Here is a 17,853-nt window from a genome sequence, read left to right on the forward strand (position 1 = left end):
CTCAATATCTCCCTCTGCTTCCCTGCTGTACCGATACTTTCTCTGGGGTTTGCACATGGGTTCCCCTTCTATCTGAACCTCTACCCCTTTCATTCTGCCACAGTCGTGTTTACTGGTAGCAAAGGCCCCTTGGCGTTCCTTCCACACCGACTGGTATGTGGCTGGGACATTCTTCACCAGCTGTTCTATGTCATAGACACCTACAGCTGCCTGGATGCATCCCATTCCCCCTGGTATCACGATCAACTCCTCGGTCTCCTCACCTGCCTGCCATAGGCACATGTTACAAAAATCAACTACGATATTAATGACGCAAAGCCAATCTGCTCCCAACATTCCTTGTCCAATTTGCGCAGCATTCATTAATATGCATGGCCACTGTGTTTCCAAGGCCCCCCACTCGAACTCTTAAAGGCTTTGATACCGCCCCAACCTTAGATTTTTCCGTAAACACAGAGGCTGTAAGGTTCCTCGCTTGACCATGAGGATTGATAAGGGTTCTCCTGATGTACTACAGTTTTAGAAGATCCGGTATCCACCAGACAACCCCTCTCAATGCCTTCTATAACCAAATCTACACTGGGTCTACCCCATGGGTTGTATGAAGGGGCACAGGTACTTGGGCTGGGTGCGGCACCTTTACTTCTGTCCCAAGTCCTCCCTTTGGGCCTTGGGCGGTATTAACTCTTCCCACTTCCCCCTGCTCCTTCAATTGCATGGCTGCATCCAGCAGTTTTACCACATCTTCTTGTGACAAGTTTCCTGCAGAACCCTGCTTCCCAACTTCCTCCTTGGATTTCCAGTTGGAGTTGATCTCTCCCCCTTTTGGAGGGGCCCTACACTCCCTGGCAAAATGCCCTGCCTTCCCAAAGTTGTAATACTCTCCTCTCACCGGGCCGGGGGCAGACTTTTGCTCCCTCCTGCATCCAAGTAGTAGGAGTGGGCCCAGATGTCGTCCCCATCCCCGGTTGTCCTGAATGTATCTTCTCCCTTTGGACGGGTACCAGGGTATTCTGGTGGGCCAAGGTTGCCTTCTGGATCACCTGATCCTCAGTGATAATGTGATCACCGGGATCATACCAATTCTCTACCCTTTCCTTTACCCCAGGGCGGAGTCCCGCGACCAGAATTCTCAACCAATGGCACCACTGTTCCCCCTGAAGATCGGCCCTCACTGGCACTCCTCCCATCGCATGGTGGCATGCTCCCCATTTCCGCTCAGCATAGCTATCTACCGCTTCTTGGCTTCCCTGCATGGTCTCGAACAGGGCTTTAAAGGGACCTCCCATTCCCTGTCCCATGGCTACTCTTAATGCATCCTTAAAAGCAGTCCCAGGTACCTCCTCCCATTTTAGCATTTAAATTCAGACCACCGTAAACGGAGGGAGTTAACCCTATCAGCGCTGCATTTTTAGTCTCTGATGCACTCAGCCAATGTATGGTTTTAAATTGCTCAACCTGCTGGATAATTCATGACAAGTCTCCTCCAGCCCCCAACGGAGGGACCCCCGCCATCATCACCTTTAACTGATTACTGGTATACGCCTGTGTATACTGATTTAGTACTGGTCCCTGTGGGTTCCCAGGTGCCAGTGGCCCGAACTTTATCTAGGTCATTGGCGCCATTGGGGAGGGCTTCGGGGGTGCCCCCGTACCCTAACGGTTCCACTTCGCCTTCATCTTCTCCCATTAAATTGATCATGCCTTGCTTGGCCTTTACTTGCTGTTTCAACTGTGTAATTATTTGCTGACACCACTTGTGATCTACCCTCTCGTGTGCCTCTTCCCTCATCAGGTTATAGGCTGCTTTCATTCCTTCACACTTTGCTTTAATTTCATCTACTTGCGCATCAGCTGCATGATACAACTTCTTTTATTCTTCAACTTCCTCTCCCGCTTTACACGCCTGGGCCTGATAGTAACTAACAGTCTGCTCATAGGCAGACTCTGCTTTCAATTTGTCTGCCTCGAATTCTTCTAACTCCTTCATGGGTCCGTTCACTTCTGTTTCACGGTCCCTAGACTGTTTCCTCACTTGTTCTAATTCTTTCTGTAGTTTAATGGTTTCCCATTGATCCCTTCTGTGCTGGTGATTATACCCAAATAACCATACTACCTCTTCTGTCCCCGTTCGTCTTTGAGGCGACTCCGTCCACTCTTTCACTCTCTCTAAGCGATCTCCTTCATCCAACCTTTGCTAGGCTTCAGTTTCTTAGAGATATACTGCAGTAACCTGGTCTCCATAGTCACCAGGGTATTACTCTTCTTACCTCCCCTTTTGTTGGTGTAATATTTCCTTACTCATACTGTCAACTAGGGACCCTTCGTGGTCGCCGAATCCTGTAGGGCGATTATCCTGTTAAGCTCGTGACCCCAGAATTACGGCGAGTATGACAAGGTTCAACACCCAACAGAATAACACAAATGCACGTTTTTAAAAGTCAACTCTCACTCTTTATTGAACAGTTTCCACTACACTTCCAACTTACAGTAAGCTTACACTCAGCTGCATGTGTGATCCATATGAGGAGAAAGTCCCTCGACCATTCCTCTCTTAGCTAGCTATTTCCAAAGTTCCTAGTATAATACTTACAATCATCCCTCGGTTGGTCTTCTGATGACGATGTAGGTCCCAGTCGAGCTGACCGGACTCTACCTGCTTCCTGTGACTGGCTGTGGTTCCAGTCCTACACTGCAGATCTCAGTTCATATTTATACAGTCTTTCGCACGCAATGTTGATTTCCACATTATCCCTTTAAGCTGGCGGCCGACTTGGCTGATCTCGTTAACTTATGCCTTCATTCCCTTTAAACAGGTTTTAATCTTTCTGTAAGAGGCACAAAGGCCATCTCTACCTGCTGACGGTTGACCGCACAGGTTTATCTCTGATAATAAGGTTAGCATTTGACAAACATGTTTTCCTACTCTCAGGTTTTAATGGTCACTTTAAACAGTTCTTTTTTCTTGACCACACATCCTTGTCCCTTGTTCTTGCAGCGAGGTCCCTTCACACTGCGGTTTGGCTCTCAGCAATCAAAGTCTCACACCAGAAGTTAACTCACTGTTGTCCTTTAGGGGCTTTATGTGCAGCTTCTCTCCCTTTTGTAATGGGCAGTCTTCCACTGCAAGAATAGTAAACCAAGTTAAATAATTGACATTGGCAAGAGGATATTCTTGCCAAAAGAGCCTGAGCGTGTATCAGCCTGTTGATGATAATTTTCTGATTACATTATGCTGCTACAATAAATAGAAGGAGTTGTTAGGGGGAAATCGTAAATTCAAGGCATCAGGAAGAGTACAAAGGAAATGGAGCAGTCTTCCCTGCTGTATAATGAGCAAAGAGGGAAACTTCAGAGATACGATGTGGAGGTGAGGGCTCAGTTCATGCCTTCACAGTTGAATCAATGAGTGATGTGAGTGGGATTTCCTACCTTGGTACATAATGAGATCACTGAACTTTGTGCAGCACCGCAGCCAGGTCCTTGGATCAATGCTGCTCACATTCATTTGGATGCCAAGGGTCGTGCCACTTACCATGGGACACGCCGGCCATCCCCAGGAAAGCGAATGTTCTTCCTCAGCCACAGTTGCTCAAGGTAAGGTTCTTATTGCGTGATATCCTGCTGCTCTCTTGACAAATGACAGATATGACAACAAGCTCCTGACAGTTAGAAACAATTTTACAACACCAAGTTATAGTCCAACGATTTACATTTACCTGAGGAAGGAGGAAGCTTCCGAAAGCTTGTAGATTTCAAATAAAATCGTTGGACTATAACTTGGTGTTGTAAAATTGTTTACAATTGTCAACCCCAGTCCATCACTGGCATCTCCACATCCTGACAGTTAGAATCTAATAAGATACAGCACAGAAGGAGGCCATTCAGCCCATTGTGTCTGTGCTGGCTCTTTGAAAGAACTATCCAATTAGTCCCACTCCCCTGCTCTTTCCCCATAGCCCTGCAAATTATTCCTTTTCAAGTATATATCCATATTGTTCTCCCTATTTGGCCTGAAAAACTGCAATGCGCTTTAACCTGCTCTAGGTCTTTAAGACTTGCAGCAGCAAACAGTCTCCTGCCCACAATGGGTGAGCTGCCAAACACCCCAAAATATGTGCACAATAAGCAAACAATCCGGATATCACACAGTTCTGTGGTATTGTACAAGATATATGTACCTTTTATACAAGAAATGAGCACGGTTTATACAGCTGCTGATTTGAGATATTTTTCAATTGAGAAACCTTAATTAAGGGCTAAGGCACATAGTGCAGGATACCACCTGGATTGAAAAGAATAGGAGAGAAGATGAGTTAATAAGTTGTGGCTGTGCGATACCAAGCTAGAGTTTTAAAAGCTTGAAGATTGTAGAAGAAAGAGAAGACAGAGAGGTAAGGAGTGCGACCGCCGTGAGGTTCTGGGAAAGAATTAGAATTGAAGATGGTACACCTAGCTGTGACTTCAACTCAGTGAGAAGGTAGGGAAGAGCAAAGTTTGTGGGATCGTGTATATGAAGCTTAGGAGCAATAAGAGAAAAATTCAGAGGAGGAAGGAAAGTAGTAATATCAACACAATGGTGAAAGAAAACAGGTTGCGATGGAGAAAGAGAGGGAGGATGATAAAATGAGAAACGATAAATGTATAGGACAAATCAATTCTGGCTTGTCTATCATCAACAGAGCTTGTCCTGCTCTTGAATTTTGGTTTATTGATGCTGTAATGGGCACACAACTTACCCAGTTTAAAGCATGCAGTACATGAACAGAGATTGGCATACGCACAGATGTCAGATGAGGACAACACTGAACTCATTTGTTATGCCCCCTCAATGGTCCAATGGTCTGCCAATATTCAGGGCTGGACTTCCCTCCGTTATCCCTTTTGATTTTGGAAAAGGGGCAAAATAATGCAGTGAAGCCCACCACTGTTTTCCCGCCCTCAGCTCCACTTCCTTTCCCTGTGCCTGCCCCTGGCCACTTATTCCATGCTCACTGCAGGGAAATGTCGGTGGTGGGGGGGGCAGGGCCTGATTTCCCGCCTGATTTTACTGCTCTCCGCTCCTCTTACTGTCATCCCCAGGACCATCCAGAGAAAGGTGGCGCAGGCTCGGAGTTGTGACAATAAGACCCCAATTTTTTTTTTTTTTTGAGAGGGTGGGGGCCGAGCAGCGGCCTCCTCTTCCTCTATTTTGGCCCCAACGTCATACCTTCTTAGACCTCGGTTTCAGTCAAGGCCTGAAAAGAAATTCTTGGAATCCTCTTCGGGGCTCTTCCCAAACCTTTAAATGACTGGTCACTTATTTGGGTGCTGCAAAGAAAGAAAATTTACATTTATACAACAACATTTTTTTGTGTATAAAGGTGCATTTATATAGCACCTTTCACAACCTCAGGACATCCCAAAGCATTTCACGGTCAATAAAGTACTTTTGAAATGTAGTCAATGTTGAAATGTAGGAAACACAGCAATCAATTTGCACACAGCACGATCCCATGAACAGCAATGAAATAAATGACCAAATAATCTGTTTCAGCGATATTGGTTGACTAATAAATATTGGCCAGTACACCAGGGAGAACTCCCCTGCTCTTCTTCAAGATAGTACCGTGGGATCTTTTACATCCACCTGAGAGCGCAGATCTGCACTTGTATTTTGTGCCCTAGCAGTGGCGGGCTCATTCTTGGTGGCAGGGATCCCACCAGAACCTGCCCTACAAAAATAAAATAGCCCTGACTCGGGAAAACGCGTCGGGGACACGGAGGTGCTGGGGTGGCGAATGCAAGTCCAGCCCCGCCATGATACCGCTGCGAGAAAGAGAATCCAGCTTCACTGTCCAGGCTTCCACGTGAAAAATAGGTACATGTGGGTGATTGATTAATGTTTTAAACCCTTTACCCAGAGGGTTTCATTCTCAAAATATAGACATAGATATGCTCACTGTCAGTCAAGAAGTTGGAATTCACCAATGGAGAAAGTTAATTATATTTTCACACCAACTGAAAAAGGGGCAGGGATGTTTATTTTAATGCGAGTTTAGGTCAGTGATGTCATGATCACTCAAGAATCACATTTGGACTGATTTGGGTTTCGGATTCAGACCACTTGAAACATGGCTGGTCCATATTTCAATCTGTGTTTTAATAGAAATCAGTCATGAGTGAGGAGCTGGAGCATCAGGGAACTCAAGCACCCGCTTGTCCACTTGGAGGCAAGAACCAAACTACATTCAGGAAGTATTAGATTTCTGGGTTCATTTTCAAAGAATTACAGTTGACCTAATCGAGATCAGTTTGGTTAGGCCTGTCACTTCAAGGCATAAAAATAAGCAATGAGCTTCCCCAATGGCCCAGTTTATAAATATGCTATGTGTTGTGATTAGGAGGCCTGAAGGTCCCAGGATCATTTTCTGGTGCCACCCCTAATTACTGGTGATTCTTGTTGGAAAATGTTGCTTGAATGGACATTAGGTGAGGACAGGATGCCCTTCACATATTGTTAGGCACTCACATAGGAACATAGGAATATAGGAACAGGAGTAGGCCATTCAGCCCCTCGAGCCTGCTCCGCCATTTGATAAGATCATGGCTGATCTGTGATCTAACTCCATATACCCGCCTTTGGCCCATATCCCTTAATACCTTTGGTTGCCAAAAAGCTATCTATCTCAGATTTAAATTTAGCAATTGAGCTAACATCAAAGCAACGGCCACGTGGGTGATGTACCGTAGGGCTGTTGGGACATATCTCAGCAAGAAGTCAACACCTTTGAGACAGGATTAAAAGACATAGGCATAAATAAATATATAGGTAATGAAGTTTCATGCCTGTAACTAATTATATACCTCATTTTCTTATAAATCCGTGTCAAGAGAAATGGACCTGCTGCTTCCACACCAGCAAAAAGAACTTCTGACTTCTCAAGAAACTAAAACTTGTACCTGCAGGGCATAGTGCCAACATTTCAACAGTTACAATCTCTCACAGATCAACAGAGATTGACTCCTTCGACCAGCGATCCAGCCACAAACAGAATTTGTTCCAGCAAGCTTCTTCTCTGACAGGAAGAAAAAAAAAGTCAGTAAATTATGAGCCTCTGTGAGGGGACACACTTAAGGACATGGCCATAAATTACACTGCCCTTATTAAATCTAAGGAGGAAAATGTAGGCAACCCGTCTGGCTGCTGAAAGTGAGCAGCAGCTGAGAAATATTGTTGCCGCATCAAACAATTCCTTTCCACAGAACATTATTTACCGAATAAATGTCAACAGAGGAAAGATGTCTGCTATTACTCATAACTTCACCATTACACACCAGAGCGGCACAACAGAAAGGAAAGACCATTGAAAAAGCCAATATGCCGCTATTGGTATATTGGTGAATACTTTTATTTCAAAGATTTACTGTGTTTGTGCTTCCGTCTCTCCTTCAGCATGGAAAGCAGCATGGGCTTGGTCTGGATCCAGGCCTGGGCTACAGCCATTGCTACATCATGTCTCCTGCAAATTTAGTCTCATAATTAGCTGACAAAAAGTTTATCTGTGCAATAGGGCCGATCCCCAGCCAATTATTCTTTTGATTATAGAGTGGATTTATAGTTACAATCACACAATTTCTCTTTGCGCAGCAGACCCCGTGCTCATTTGACCTGCAGTGCAATTAGTTAAGTGCCCAGGTGCGTGCTCTTTGTAACAGAAATTATTTGAAGCTAAAATTATTAGCTGAAATCAGGATGCTTGGGTGAAGGTAAAGGGTCACATAAGGGCCAATTTTCCTGGGGCCAGTGGTGGGGAGTGCAACAGTGGGCAGCCCCGGGGCAGTGAAGAGTGCCGTATTTCCTGCCGGGGCTCATTTTAATATTATGTGGGTGGGCACTATGCCCAGTGATTGGGTGAAGAGAAAGAAGGACTGGAAAGTGAAGCACTACTGTAGACCTTAAAGATTTGTGATAGCTTAAAAAGGATGCAGCTTTTTGGCTCTGGGGGAAAAACCTGTGGAGAAAATGCTACAGACAGAGAAAAATGTTTGATTTGGCAAGTCTGCAACCTCAGTAGAAGCCAGCCAGAAGCCAAAATTGAGAGTGCCAAGGAGAATTACCTAGTTGGCTGATTTAAAATATTGTGCAAACCTTTACCACGTCAGACAGGAGGGCTGGTTGCATAAGGGCAATTCGCTTTGATGAAGGTGGTGATTCAGCAATTGCTACACATAGTTGAGCAAGGGAATAATGCCCTGTTTCCCCACCATGGAAGGAAGGTACTCAAGGCTGTGGCCTGCAGTGGATGGCAAGAGGTGTCTGAGGCCATAACTCCAGCAGCACTGACATAAATGATGCCATGGCATCATTTCGAAGATGAGCAGGTGAGTTCTCCCCAGTGTGCTGGCCAATATTTATCCCTCAACCAATATCATTAAAGCAGATTATCTGGTTATTATCACATTTCTGTTTGTGCAAGCTTGCTGTGTGCAAATTGGCTGTCACATTTCTTACATTACAATGGTGACTACACTTCAAAAGTAGATAAGTCACCCGGTCCGGATGGGATGCATCCTAGGTTGCTGAGGAAAGTAAGGGTGGAAATTGTAGAGCTTCTAACCTAATCTTCCAATCCTTCTTAGATACAGGGGTGGTGCCAGAGGACTGGAGAGCTGCAAATGTTACACCCTTGTTCAAAAAAGGGTATAAGGATAAACCTGCCAACTACAGGCCAGTCAGTTGGGAAGCTTTGAGATACGATAACCTGGGACAAAATTAATAGTCACTTGGACAAGTGTGGATTAATAAAAGAAAGCCTTGTTAAAGGCAAATCGTGTTTAACTAACTTGATTGAGTTTTTTGTTGAGGTAACAGAGAGGGCTGATGAGGGCAATGATGTTGATTTGTAAATGGACTTTCAAAAGGTATTTGATAAAGTGTCACAAAATAGGCTTGTCAACAAAATTGAAGCCCATGGAATAAAAAGGGCAGTGGCAGCATGGATACAAAATTGGCTAAGTGACAGGAAACAGAGAGTAGTGGTGAACGGTTGTTTTTCAGACTGGAGGAAGGCATACAGTGGTGTTCTCCAGGGGGCGGTACTGCTTTTTGTGATATATATTAATGACTTGGACTTGGGTGTACAGGGCACAACTTCAAAATTTCCAGATGACACAAAACTTGGAAGTTTAGTAAACAGTGAGGAGGATAGTAATAGAGTTCAAGAGGACATAGATAGGCTGGTGGAATGGGTGGACATCTGGCAGATGAAATTTATCGCAGAGAAGTGATACATTTTGGCAGGAAGAATGAGGAGAAGCAATATAAATTAAATGGTAAAATTCTAAAGGGGGTTCAGGAACAGAAAGACCTGGAAAAAATTCTGAAGGACAAAATTAGTCTCCACTTGGAGAAGCAAGGATTAATCAGGGATAGTCAACGTGGCTTTGTCAAGGGAAGATCATGTCTGACTAATTTGATTGAATTTTTTGAGGGGGTGACTAGGCGTGTGGATGAGGGTAACGCAGTGGATGTGGTATACATGGATTTCAGTAAGGCCTTCGATAAAGTCCCCCACAGGAGACTGGTCAAGAAGGTACGAGCCCATGGAATCCAGGGTGCCTTGGCACTTTGGATACAAAACTGGCTTAGTGGCAGAAGGCAGAGGGTGATGGTCGAAGGTTGTTTTTGTGACTGGAAGCCTGTGGCCAGTGGGGTACCACAGGGATCGGTGCTGGGTCCCTTGCTGTTTGTGGTCTACATTAATGACTTGGATATGAATGTAAAAGGTATGATCAGTAAGTTCGCTGATGATACAAAGATTGGTAGGGTGGTAAATAGCGAGGAGGATAGCCTCAGTCTGCAGGACGATATAGATGGGTTGGTCAGATGGGCGGAACAGTGGCAAATGGAATTTAACCCGGAAAAGTGCGAGGTGATGCACTTTGGAGGGACTAACAAGGCAAGGGAATACACAATGAATGGGAGGACCCTAGGCAAGACAGAGGGTCAGAGGGATCTTGGTGTGCAAGTTCACAGATCCCTGAAGGCGGCGGAACAGGTAGATAAGGTGGTAAAGAAGGCATATGGGATACTTGCCTTTATTAGCCGAGGCATAGAATATAAGAGCAAGGAGGTTATGATGGAGCTGTATAAAACACTGGTTAGGCCACAGCTGGAGTACTGTGTGCAGTTCTGGTCGCCACACTACAGGACGGATGTGATCGCTTTGGAGAGGGTGCAGAGGAGATTCACCAGGATGTTACCAGGGCTGGAGCGCTTCAGCTATGCAGAGAGACTGGGAAGATTGGGTTTGTTTTCCTTGGAGCAGAGGAGGCTGAGGGGGGACATGATTGAGGTGTACAAAATTATGAGGGGCACAGATAGGATGGATACTAAGGAGCTTTTTCCCTTCGTTGAGGGTTCTATAACAAGGGGACATAGATTCAAGGTAAAAGGCGGGAGGTTTAGAGGGGATTTGAGAAAGAACTTTTTCACCCAGAGGGTGGTTGGAGTCTGGAACTCACTGTCTGAAAGGGTTGTGGAGGCAGGAACCCTCACAACATTCAAGAAGCATTTGGATGAGCACTTGAAATGCCATAGCATACAAGGCTACGGACCAAATGCTGGAATATGGGATTAGAGTAGACAGGGCTGATGGCCGGCGCGGACACGATGGGCCGAAGGGCCTCTATCCGTGCTGTATAACTCTATGACTCTATGGATGTGCACAAATCTTTGAAGATTGAGAAAGTGGTTTAAAAAACATATGGGATCCTGGGCTTTATTAGCAGAGGCATAGGGATCGATTTTGCAATGGTAGCGGGTTAGCAGCGAGGGCGGGGGGGGCGGGCGGGGGTGAACATGTGTGTGTCAAACCCTTGTGAACAAAACTAACCGTTTCCGACGCAATCGCATGTTGATTGCTGATGATTAACGTCCTCTCCGGGTTTCGCACCCTGCTACGTGAGGCGGGGGCAAGAAAGAGAGCGAGACATCATCCGACACTGGAATGGAAGATCGGGGGGGGGGGGGGGGGGGTGGAGAATGGAAGATCCGAGGGGAGAGGGGCAGATCGGGAGGACATCGGGGGGAGGTGAAGAGGGGGACATCGGGATGATGACGAGGGGGAGATCGGAGAGGGAGATATCGTACATCAGAGGAGGGTACAAAAGGTAGGTTCATTTTGTGTTCTAACTTCCTTCTTTGTTATTTTATTTCATTTGTTTAGTTTCTTTTTCCCTGATCTGGCCCTTCACGCCTGGTGAAGCGGTGGGCAAGCCGCCCAGGTAAGTTAAAAATCATTACAATCACTTACTCTGTCACAGATAAAGTGCCTTAAGTGCCTCAATGAGGTACATTTGGCTCTTTAACTATCATCCCGCAGGCTTTAATTGCTGGCGGGACTTCCAGTTTCGGGTCACCCGCGCGCACACAGGTGGGTCCATGGGAAACTCGGAAGTCTGCGGGTTGGAGCCGGCTTCCGAACCCGAACGGGATTTCCGTGATTTTCAGAGCCTCCTGCCCCCAACGCATCCACAATTGCCCCCTAAAATTGAGCCCATAGAGTACAAAAGCAAGGAAGTTATGATGAACCTTTATAAAACATTGGTTTGGCCACAACTGGAGTATTGTGTCCAATTCTGGGCACCGCACTGTCGGAAGGATGTGAAGGCTTTAGAGAGCGTGCAGAAAAGATTCACTGAATGGTTCCAGGGATAAGGGACTTCCGTTACATGGATAGACTGGAGAAGCTGGGGTTGTTCTCCTTACAGCAGAGGAGGTTAAGAGGAGATTTGATAGAAGCATTCAAAATCATGAAGGGTTTAGATAAAGTAAATAAAGAGAAACTGTTCCCATTGGTGGAAGGGTCGTGAACCAGAGGACACAGATTTAAGGTGATTTGCAAAAGAACCAAAGGCGACATGAGGAAAAACTTTTTTACACAGCGAGTGGTTATGATCTGGAATGCGTTGCCTGAAAGGGTGGTAGAAGCAGATTCAATCATGGCTTTCAAAAAGGAATTGGATAAATACTCGAAGGGAAAAAATGTGCAGGGCTAAAGGGAAAGAGCGGGGGAATGGGACTAACTGGATTACTCTTACAAAGAGCCAGCATGGGCTCGATGGACCAAACGGCCTCCTTTTGTGCTGTAACCATTCTATGATTCTACTTAATTGGCTGTAAAGCGCTTTGGGATGTCCTGAGGTCATGAAAGACGATATATAAATGCAAGTCTTTCTTTCTTACATCTGACAGATTTGCCAATGCTAATCACTATCTAGCAATCTCTGCTGGAAAGTGTGCATGTACACACCTCAGGTGAGGAAAGGACCACGCTTGGCTGCGATGGTCCCAAGATTGAATAGCTTGCTGACACTCAGTGCCTCAGTTCACATTTGAAGAATTGCCACTTCAGTAAAGTGTCAGAGGGCAGCCAACACGCATGGAACTGTAACGTTGCACGAATAGGAGAAAATTGGAAACCAGAAAAATAAGTACTCAAAGTCTATGGCTCCAATTTTAGAATGGAGACAGGAAAGCAGCGGTGGGGGGGGGGGTCGGTGAATGGGAGCGTGGGTAACCCGACTAATAAAATATGTCCGTTTCGCATGTGATCGCAAGTGAATTGGTGCCACTTAACGTGGCTTCCGGGTTTGCAGTCTGAAAGCTGCGCAGTGGGCGGACTGCGCACCCGGATCACAGGCTGTCAGCTGGATGAGCTCGATTTAAAGGGCCATTGCTCCAAGGGCTTTTGCTGGAGCAAAGACCCAGAAATCACAATGTAGCAGCACAGGGGCAAGGCTGCTCCAAGGTTCAGCAATGCCTCACTGCAGCAGCTACTGGACGGGGTGAGGAGGAGGAGGGAAATCTTTTACCCAACGGACGGGAGGAAGTGCCCTGCCTCTGCCACCAAAAAGGCCTGGTTCGAGGTGGTAGACGAGATCACCAGCAACATCTCCCGCACCTGGATCCAGTGCAGAAGTGTTTCAATGGCCTAACTAGGTCAACCAAAGTGAGTACACTTATTGATTCTCCAGCATTCTGTGTTCCACATCACCTCAACACCCCCCCCCCCCCTCACCAACTCATTCTGCACTCTATCACATCAATCCTCACACCCACGTAAGGCTCATCCTCAACTTACCTGCACTTCCTCACCTCCCCATTAGACACCCCACCACTACCACTCACCCCAATCCTCATCCAATGTCATGGCTCTGTCTCATACTCAACTCTGACGCACCTCTTTCACGGTCAGCTTCACCCAAAGCAATGCATTCATCAGTTGGCCACTTCACCATCACTCAATCTGTCCTTTGTTCCTTTCTAGTAGAAAAGAGCACGCGAGAGGGCGAGGACTGGAGGGGGGCCATAACGAGTAAGGTCCTCACAGACGTGAAGCAGGAGGCGCTGGAGATCAGCCGCACTGGGTGTCTGTCCGTCGGAGATGGCGAGACTGGCACCCGACAAACGTCTGGTGACACAACTTTAACATTCATCACACACAATATGAATTGATGTTAACATGCCTTGCCATGTTCAACACCTAAGTATGCTCGTCACAACATGACACAACTGTGATGATGCTAATTATTGCCTTCTGTTCTCTTACAGGCCCTTCAACGACCACAGTGAGGGCAAAGGGTGATTCCCCAGAGAACCTGCCGGCCTCTGAGGGCGCACCGTCACATCCACCGACTAACTCACTACTAGGACCGAGGTGTGAGTATCTGCGCTGGTGGATGGCTCACGATTTTCGGAACCGCCCGCCCCCAATGCACCCGCATTTGCCTCCTAAAATCACTCCCTTGCTCACGTCCCTGTGCCTCCATTCCACTCATGCAGGAGTTGGACTCCTCCATCTTCTGTGCTATTTTGGAGTGTGCTATTTTGGAGTGTGCTATTCTGGACATAGATGCTGAACCCTATCCTTTAAAAGGAGAATGATCAAGGGACAGCAGCACATTTGCGAGGTACTGGAACAGGTGCCACATGCACTCTCCACAAGATGGAGGAGTCCAACTGCTTCATCAATGACCTTCCCTCCATCATAAGGTCAGAAATGGGGATGTTCGCTGATGACTACACAGTTTTCAGTTCCATTCGCAACCCCTCAGATAATGAAGCAGTCCGAGCCTGCATGCAGCAAGACCTGGACAACATCCAGGCTTGGGCTCATAAGTGGCAAGTAACATTCGCGCCAGATAAGTGCCAGGCAATGACCATCTCCAACAAGAGAGAGTCTAACCACCTCCCCGACATTCAACGGCATTACCATCGCCGAATCCCCCACCATCAACATCCTGGGGGTCACCATTGACCAGAAACTTAACTGGACCAGCCATATAAATACTGTGGCTACGAGAGCAGGTCAGAGGCTGGGTATTCTGCGGCGAGTGACTCACCTCCTGACTCCCCAAAGCCTTTCCACCATCTACAAGGCACAAGTCAGGAGTGTGATGGAATACTCTCCACTTGCCTGGATGAGTGCAGCTCCAACAACACTCAAGAAGCTCGACACCATCCAAGATAAAGCAGCCCGCTTGATTGGCACCCCATCCACCACCCTAAACATTCACTCCCTTCACCACCGGCGCACTGTGGCTGCAGTGTGTACCATCCACAGGATGCACTGCAGCAACTCGCCAAGGCTTCTTCGACAGCACCTCCCAAACCCGCGACCTCTACCACCTAGAAGGACAAGAGCAGCAGGCGCATGGGAACAACACCACCTGCACGTTCCCCTCCAAGTCACACACCATCCCGACTTGGAAATATATCGCCGTTCCTTCATTGTCGCTGGGTCAAAATCCTGGAACTCCCTTCCTAACAGGACTGTGGGAGAACCGTCACCACACGGACTGCAGCGGTTCAAGAAGGCGGCTCACCACCACCTTCTCGAGGGCAATTAGGGATGGGCAATAAATGCCGGCCTTGCCAGTGACGCCCACATCCCGTGAACGAATAAAAAAAAAAACTCCTGTACGAGTGGAATGGAGACACAGGGACGTGAGCAAGGGGTGATTTTAGGAGGCAAATGTGGGTGCGTTGGGGGCAGGGAGGCTCCAAAAATCGCGCAAATCCCATTCGGGTTCGGAAGCCGGCTCTAACTCATCGGCTTCCGAGTTTCCCAGGGACCAACCGGTGTGCGCGAGGACGACCCAAAACCGGATGACAGTTAAAGAGCCAAATGTACCTCATTAAGGTACTTAAGGTACTTTACCTGTGACAGATGAAGGGATTAGAAAGATTTTTTAAACTTACCTGAGCGGCTTGCCCACCGCTTCTGCTTCACGCCTGGTGAAACCAGGCATGAAGGGTCAGATCAGGGAACAAGAAACAAAATTAATTAAATAAAAAAACATGCATTGAAGTGAAAACACTAAATATACCTACTTTTGAAACCTGCTTCGATGTCCAATGTCTCCTGCTCTGATGTCCCCCTCTTCACCCACCCTCACGTCTGGCTCTCTCTCTTTCTCACCTCCCCCTACCCCACCTCGCGTTGCAGCTCCTGACGGCAGCCAGCCTGTCAATCAGGCTAGCTGCCTGGCGCGAAACCTGGAGAGGACCTTAACCACTATCAATCAACGTGCAATCGCGTCGGAAACGATAAGTTTGATTCATGCGGGTTTGCCAGGCGCCCAACCGCTCCCCCCCCCGCTGCCATCCCGCCTCCCCACTAATATCGGGGCCCAAGTATCTGAGATAGTGTCGCAGGTAAGTGCAGAAATGTCTGGGATGGAGAGAAGGCTAGCCTCCGTTGAGCTTTAAGGATGGCTCATAAATTAGTCCATTCAGGCCATAACAACGGTCGTTCGGACTCGGGGTGAACAACATTCTGCCGCCTTAAACAGGCAGGCAGATACTTTACAACTGTGCTTCCAAGGCCTCATACATGACCTCCAAACTGTTGTCCAGCAGGGTGGTAGGAGTGATATGGGCCTGGTCCAGGAGAGGGATGATGGCGAAAGGGGACTTGGAAGTGGGGACGCCACTCAAAGCACTCCCATGTCTCACCCGTTGCCCCGCTCTCAACCAGTTCCCACAATGCTGCCTTTTCTTCAGGTGGCCGAGTCTGCCCCAGCACAGGTGCAGATGGAGCAGTCTTTGGAGGGGCCCCCACGGGCACCAAAACCCAGAGGGTGTAGGCCGAAAGTATCTAATCGGTCAGGGCATGAACATGAGCAACCTGCCACTACCTCTGCTGCAGCCACAGGGGAAGCACCACGTAGAAGTAGTAGGAAGAGAAAGGTGAAGGTTTTGTGATCACGAAGATGATGCATAAGGGTGTCTGACAGACTGTCATGTTTTTCACTTATATTTGTTTTTTGTTAAAATCACATTAAATGTTATGATTCTCACCACTACTGCCACGTCTTGCCCATTCTTGACTGGCTTTTCTAATAAGGCCCTTTCATGAGCTTCACCATGAACGGCAACCCTTGATGCCACCCATTGGGACACTTTACAGTGGGTGTATGTGTAGTTGCAGGACTGTTTTTGGCGGGGTGGGGGGGGGCGGAGGTGGGTGCTGGTGATGTTACTTGTCCTCGGATGTAGTGGCGAATGCAGCCATGGGCGCCCCCCCCCCCCCCAATCCTGACGGTGTCAGTTTGAGGGGGTCCGAAAGGTTGTTAAGTGTGTGAACAGAAGAATTCCGAGTGGAAAATAAGAATGTTCAGTGAAAACACAAAGATCTCCCAGCCAAAAGTTTGTCTGAAAGAACTGAGTGCCCTACTGCAATACCTTACCTTTTTATCCCCATCTGTCAAACAAACATTTGAAAGTCCAACAGGCTGCTGGCTGAAACACGTCTGTTACAACATGGAATGTTTCCCACAGCACGGGAAACACATTGAGGATGTTTGAAAATCGGACACCTGCCTCAATGTGCACAAAAGTAAGTGCTTCAAGTATCTAAATAACTCTCTTTACTGCTGGCTTTAATTGCTGGTGGGGCATCCGCATTCATGAGGCGCGGGCACACCCAGACGCGTCAGTGGGGAACCCGGAAGTCTGCGGGTTGGAGCCTGGTTCCAAACCCGCTTGGGATTTCCCCAATTTTCGGAGCCCCCCCACCCACCCCCAACGCACCCGCTACTTCATTCGAAAATTGAGCCCTATTATTCACAATGGAGGACCTTGCTGATATACAATTTTTTCCACTAAATAGTAGGCTAACTGCTTATTGAAACAATTCAATGTTCTGTGGTTTTGCCCCTGAATCATTTTTGGTAAATCATTATCGTGGTCATCAGTCGTTGTCTTTCCGTCTGACTCAACAACAATCTTCATTGTTTGTGTTACACTCTACTTTCTTTGTACTTCAGCTTAGCATTTCCAATAACCTTTACTTCCATCGCTCAAAAACGATCTTAAATCTGCAATCTTTCTGAAACTCTTGCAATTGAAGTAAACAACCTTAAATACTTAAAGCTTCTGCAGTTATCATCACTTCATTTGATTTAACCAGCCATGGCAAACAAGTATACTTGCATAAATCATTTTTAAAAATACAGTTCCGTTCTCCAAACATACCTTAAAAATTGCAACCATCAAGTCAAGTTTTTCTATACAAGGTTCCTTGCACTGGGGAAATTGGTGGCATGGCAGACCACTACTGATACTTTTGTCAAGGACTTTAATACACAATTCTATAAATCCATTTTTTTTTCTTTTCTTCCTGTTGCTAATGTAAGACTAATTAGCAATCTCACTCAGAGAGGCCATAGTATGATTAGTACAGGAAGTGGAAAAATATCATACTGATTGAGACAGGGATGCTTTTCAGAGGTTGGGGCTAAAGCACATTGCTGGAACAAAGTAGAGGGAGCCTTATTCTACATCTAACTGTGCTGCATCAGCTT

General features: G+C 46.9%; 2 long non-coding RNA genes across 5 annotated transcripts in view; one reads left to right on the top strand and one right to left on the bottom strand.

The window, feature by feature from the left end:
• Window positions 1-2,431: 2,431 nt before the first annotated feature.
• The window catches only part of LOC137334873 (uncharacterized), an 87,901-nt gene continuing 72,479 nt past the window's right edge, over window positions 2,432-17,853 (bottom strand). For 2 of the 4 annotated variants that reach the window (XR_010966264.1, XR_010966265.1), the window contains 3 exons: window positions 6,943-7,053; window positions 5,210-5,310; window positions 2,432-3,123 (listed from right to left, as the gene is read on the bottom strand). This is a non-coding gene — a long non-coding RNA (uncharacterized lncRNA). Of the gene's footprint in view, window positions 3,124-5,209; window positions 5,311-6,942; window positions 7,059-17,853 lie in introns of all 4 variants that reach the window. The other 2 variants (XR_010966262.1, XR_010966263.1) reach the window with 1 other exon arrangement.
• Window positions 3,177-17,853, top strand: part of LOC137334874 (uncharacterized) — a 35,151-nt gene continuing 20,474 nt past the window's right edge. Inside the window, exon 1 of the long non-coding RNA XR_010966266.1 lies at window positions 3,177-3,597. This is a non-coding gene — a long non-coding RNA (uncharacterized lncRNA). The remainder of the gene's footprint in view (window positions 3,598-17,853) is intronic.

The sequence above is a fragment of the Heptranchias perlo genome, chromosome 18 (genome assembly GCF_035084215.1).
Source record: "Heptranchias perlo isolate sHepPer1 chromosome 18, sHepPer1.hap1, whole genome shotgun sequence".
In the NCBI taxonomy this organism is placed as follows: Eukaryota; Metazoa; Chordata; class Chondrichthyes; order Hexanchiformes; family Hexanchidae; genus Heptranchias; species Heptranchias perlo.